We start from the raw sequence: 5,915 nt of genomic DNA on the forward strand, positions 1-5,915 counted from the left end.
TTCGATCTCAAATCGGGTACTATCATACATGGCGCTCCACAAAGCATCAATTGTTGCTACTTCTTCAAATCATGCTGAGATAATAGTTATTCACGAAGCAAGTAGGGAATGCGTATGGTTGAGATCAGTGATTCATTTTATTCAAGAAAAATATGGTTTTGAATGTGATAAAAGATCCACGATTTTATACGAAGACAATGATGCATGCATAGCCCAATTAAAGGGAGGACTTATAAAAGGAAATAGAACGAAACACATTTCACTAAAATTATTATACACATATGATTTTCAGAAAAATGGTGACATCAATGTGCAACAAATCCGTTCAAGTGACAATCCAACAGATTTGTTCAGTAAATCTTTGCCAACTTCAACTTTTGAGAAAATAGTATACAAGATTGGAATGCGGAGACTCAAATATTTGGAACAAGGGTTGCATGAGGGGGAGTGAAATACGCGTTGTACTTTTTTTTTCTTACTAAGTTTTTTTCCTTGGGGTTTTTCTTGTAAGATTTTTAATGAGGCAACTATAATTGCATGTTACTAAACATGTGTACTCTTTTTCCTTCACTAGGATTTTAACGAGGCACAATATCTTTTAATGAACATCCAAGGGGGAGTGTTATGAAAATAATTATAATGTGGATGTCCATTTATTACTCCGCTATAGATAATCTTTCTGAAAAAGATTATCCGTTTGGTACTCTATTAAAATTTATCTACAAGCAGCTGATGCAGACAGATTGCAAGCAACTCAATGAAATGATTTGCAGTAGTTTCTTATTAAACATGCAGTTGCAAGCAACTCATGCATACAGCTTACAAGCAGCTCAAGAAAAGTCTCGCAACTGCTTCCTGAAAAGCCTCGCAGCTACTTCCTTTCTTCTATAAATAGATGAGTTTTCAGTTCATTAGGCACATAAGTTTGAAAGTTGAATAATATATCAATTTTTCTATATACTTGTCTTTATTTTATAACAGAAACTGGAAAAATTAACTTATTTTGATACGATATGATTTGTAAATTTAACAAAAGGAAGCAATTAAATTATTTTTTCAATAAAAAAATTGGCTCAAGTCGATCCAACGGTACATGATGAGGCCACCATATGAGATGATTCTTGGGCAAAATACCGTTAATCAATCGGTTGAAATTAATTGTATTCGCTCGTCGAAAAATATTTAAATATATATTTTTATATTAATACATATATAAAAAATATATTTTATCGAAAGTATATACGGAGTATTTCTCATTATTCTTTCCTAAACCCTAAAACAACTTTAATGCTCGGGGACAACGAAATACATGTGGAAAAGCAATAGCACCAAATTCACTTTTCTCATTCCATAATGGCGGAGAGACATTTTAATGGTATTTATAATGTATATTTTCTGCCGTACTCCATTAACTACTCCCAGGCACTGTTCATAGTCAAACAAACGTCAAAATTACACCCCCAAAAAAATATAAGTAAAGAAGAAAAAAAGTACGAACCCTACAACTGCTAGAGCTAGACTGTTTAACAAGACGAGAGGGAGCTGTAAATTTGTAGGTTACTTTGGGTGACAAGAGCATGTGATATTTCAAAATGTGTGAAGAGAATCTAATCAATCCAAAGGACTACATAGATATGGGTGCAAGGCAATAGTAATCACAAAAAAACTTTAATTTGCCCCACACTACCCAATGCTTTCACTCTCTTACCAAACAAAAGAAAAACAAAATATTAGCACTACCCTTACTTGCCATATCTCATTTCCTACACCCATTATATATACTCCCCTCTCCTTTCAACAATCCTCACTTCTCTCTTCATTCGCTGTTTCATCTTAGTAGCAGTTTTGAGTTGTTTCTAAATTGCTCTTCTTGTTTTTTGTTTTTTTTTTTTCATTTTTCATTTTCTACCTAGGGTTATCTTTTTCAGTCTTTTTTTTCCTTTCCTTTACCACACATCTGTATATATATGTAGATCGATTCAAGAAGCCTTGTGGTTTTCTGGGTTTTGATCTTTTTCTTTTGTTGTTATGAGAGGTTTGTGTCTAAGGTTTTTTTGAGATGGAAGTTGAGGACAGTCTTTGGGCAGTTTCTTAGGACAGGATTTAGGTTGACTTTTGTTGTCTTTATATGTGATATAAGCATGTTTTATGGTTTTGAGAGTGGAGCTCCTTGAAGTCCAACAGAGGATCTAACAGGTAAGATTGAGCTGCTGACCTATGGATTCCTCAGCCCTATCTATTATTTGATTGGATAGGTTTGTGGGTTGCATATGTCAGGAGCTTCATTGCCCTAAGTTGGATCCCTTTTTGGATTGAAGGGAGCTCTACATTCATTTGACCAGATTTGTATTCTTGTTGTCTTTAATTTCTTTTATGTTTTGTAGAGATCTAGCATCTGATTTTATTATCCAGGTCTCTAGATCTTCTTTCCTATAAATAGGATCTGAAGAAAGAATTTGGAATATATCTGTATAACTTCATTCCTTGTTTGATTATTTGCCAAATTTACTGAAATTTGTTTTTTATTATGTGACTTTTTAAGTTTCAGGTCTGTAGCTTAATTCCTATTTCTGGGTTCTGAAGAAATCGAAGTTTATCAGCTTGTTGGATTTGCAAAATCTATCAGCGCAGGTTTATCAGATAAAGCAAGTCCCAGCAGCTTTTTCCTTTGTCCAGATTTGAGATGCAGAAAACGTTTTTGCATCTGTTTTTTGCAGTGCAATTAAGGAAATAGTTTTAACTTCATCTTCTTTGTAACAAAACATGTATATATATTACATTATTTCTGTCAATCGATAACGCATCGTTAAGTGAATGTCTAGTGTTTTCTATAAATAACAGTTTTGGGTTATTCTGTACTAGTTTTCTTCAACGAAAAAATAAACTTATAAATATCAGCCAGTAGTCTTACTTTAATAACCAGTTAGATAAATTTTTTCTTGGTAATTTTAGGGTTTATAACTAATAGCGATACTTGTCAAAGGACATTTTAACATTCTTGTCCTTTTCGTTCAGGATTTTCGTGCAAATAGAAGCATTATAAACTGATAACTCCATTATTTAACATTCCTTCAAAGGACATTTTAATATATTTCACTAGCTAACTATATCTTGCGGCGGTAGTAACATCACCTAACCTAATAACTAGGGTTTGAAAGGAAGGTAGTGGAGTGCTAATTTTAACAAAGGGTCGTTTGGATTAAGATAAGTAATAATTCTGATATTTAATTTGAAATTGTATTTTTTTTAACTGTTTGGTCATTAGTGGTAGTTAATATGTATACAATTTTGTGTAGATACTAACTACCACTAATGACCAAAATCTAATTATGTGATTTTGAGTTAATTTTGTTTTGAACCATTCGAGCCCTAATTATATCTTCTTGCCTAACTTGTATAGGTTGCACGTATAATGTTTGCTACATTTTGCAAGTTCCTTTAAGGAATTAGTTCGAACTAAAGTTCGAAAGGGTTCAGAATATGTACATAGGCTGCTGTTAATGTCACTGCAACTTTGCTAAGTGACTCGAAGGTCTAAAGGATTCAAAATATGTACATAGGTTGCTGTTAATGTTGCCTACTCTTTGCAAGTGACTATGGTTAATGAATTAGTGCCATTGAAAGCTCGAAAGGATTGCAAAGATGTGTAGGTTGTTGTACGTATAATGTCGCTACAATTGCAAGTGACTCCGGTTAAGGAAGTAGAGCCAATCAAAGCTCAAAAGGATTCAAATGCTTCCGTTGCCTCGTATATTTACTTATGATCAAGATACGATTATGTATCTATAAGCAACATATAAAAGGGAAATATGGGGTGCATTGATCGTATAAAATAATACTTACATAAGTAGATAGGTTTATTAAAAAGTATTGTTTCATGTAACTATTTGCTATAAAAATAGATGTGGCAGTATTGAAGCTTTTAATCTAAGGATCAAGCAAACCAATGGTCATTAACTACCTTCATATGTTGAAGTGAACAACAAATCATTTGAAGGTAAAAAAAAATTATTTATCAAATCTAAAATCCTAATTTTGAACCAATTACTCATACTCTAATATAGATTTCAATTTCAGCAAATAATAAACTGTTACAATGATTTGTCATTTGATCGTTTTTGAAATATGGACATCGCTTCTTTAAACTTACGCAATTGCTGGTAAGTTTCACAAAATTCAAGAGCACGAGAACCATATGTTCTCAATTTCAAGCTTGAAGATCTACTTTAAATAAAATAAATATACCTTCGAAGACGAGTAAAAAACGAGTCCTGAACCAAAAGTTTTAGTTCTTTTGTACTCAAAAGACACAAATAGGTAATAACAAAACGGTATATCATTTTATATATAGCGCAATTATTCATCGCGCTATACATTAACATTACGTTTGTCCGTTAAGATATAGTGCGGTGAATAACCGCATTATATTTGAATTCAAATGGGGAGGTATAGCGCACATAGGATGCTCTATAGTAAAAAAAGCGTCTTCCCCGACCAGAAAACTAGTAACCCTCTTTCCCCATTCCAGCAGTCCCCACCATTTTTAAAGCGAAAAAACCTCATTGGAGCCCACCCGTCCCACAAAAAGTGTAGCTTCTCGGTATTGTAGCAAACTAACACCGGATCTAAGTGGTTATCGCTTAGTGGATTGCTCGTTTCGGCCCTCAAATCATCAAATCTTCACTTTTCAAAAAAATTTTAAATCGAGGTATTCCGCATTACTTTTTGTTAAAACTCATGTATAAAAATGTGTATTAGTTGTTTTATATTGTGGCTTATATTTTTTCGTGATTGTTTTGTGATTTAATTAATTTATTATTTTTTATCCGGATTAGATTATTTATGTGCTAAAAAGTTAGTAAAATAGATAAATTATTATTTTATGAATAATTAATGTTATTAATTGTTATAAAAAATATTTATTAGTTATTTTTTACTGTGGTCTATATTTTTTCGTGATTGTTTTGTGATTTATTTAATTTATTATTTTTTATCCGGATTAGATTATTTATGTGCTTAAAAATTAGTAAAATAGATAAATAATTATTTTATGAATAATTAATGTTATTTGTATTTTATTGTTGTACGTATATTAATATGTGAATTTATTGTTGTTTAGTGCCCTTTTGTGTTATGTTGTGCCCGTAATTGTAATGTATTGCTATTTAGCGTAGCAAAACTGATAATAAATTTTAGCTAATAGTAGTTGACTTTGTTCATGGCCATTTTGAGTAGTGTTACTTTAGTGAAAAAATGTTGGAAACTAACATATGAAATATTAATATCTGTTATATCAATAATTATCTTTGTAGTTATTAAAATTAATCATTTAATTACCTGTTAACCACAAAAATATCTGAATAAAAGATGATAGTTCAAACACAAATTCTCCCGAATTTTAGTCAATAAATATAAGAAAATAACATAAAAAATAACAATATTTGTGAAACTAAGTATTTTTATATGAATACTTATTAATTATATCATGTATAGGTATAAAAATTAATTATTTAATTCTATTATACCCAAAAATAGCTGAGTAAGAAACAAATATATAAAATAATAAACTAACATATAAAATAATAAACTAATATATAAAATAATAAACAAACATATAAAATAAGAAACAAACATATAAAATAATAAACTAACATATAAATTAATAAACTAACATATAAAATAATGTAATAAACTAACATATAAAATAATAATATAGAAAATATATCAACATAGTAATAATATATTAAATATATTGATTAAATATTATAATATAAAAGATATTGCAATATGTTTAAAGATGTTAAGCAATCAAAAAGAAAAATACTTTAATTAATATTGTTCAATTTATAGACATCGTCATGGAGGTTCCCCCTGTGCATCCCGAACCTGCATCTCGAGAGCTACTGTTGCTACAG

The 5,915-nt window shown here is 30.5% G+C and overlaps 1 long non-coding RNA gene across 1 annotated transcript; it reads left to right on the forward strand.

The window, feature by feature from the left end:
• The first annotated feature begins 1,450 nt into the window (after positions 1–1,450).
• Positions 1,451–2,851, forward strand: LOC104103479 (uncharacterized). Its single transcript, XR_011415029.1, has 2 exons — positions 1,451–2,117; positions 2,557–2,851. It is a non-coding gene; the product is annotated as an uncharacterized lncRNA (long non-coding RNA).
• The last annotated feature ends 3,064 nt before the right edge of the window (positions 2,852–5,915 follow it).

The sequence above is a fragment of the Nicotiana tomentosiformis genome, chromosome 3, assembly GCF_000390325.3.
Source record: "Nicotiana tomentosiformis chromosome 3, ASM39032v3, whole genome shotgun sequence".
Lineage (NCBI taxonomy): Eukaryota > Viridiplantae > Streptophyta > Magnoliopsida > Solanales > Solanaceae > Nicotiana > Nicotiana tomentosiformis.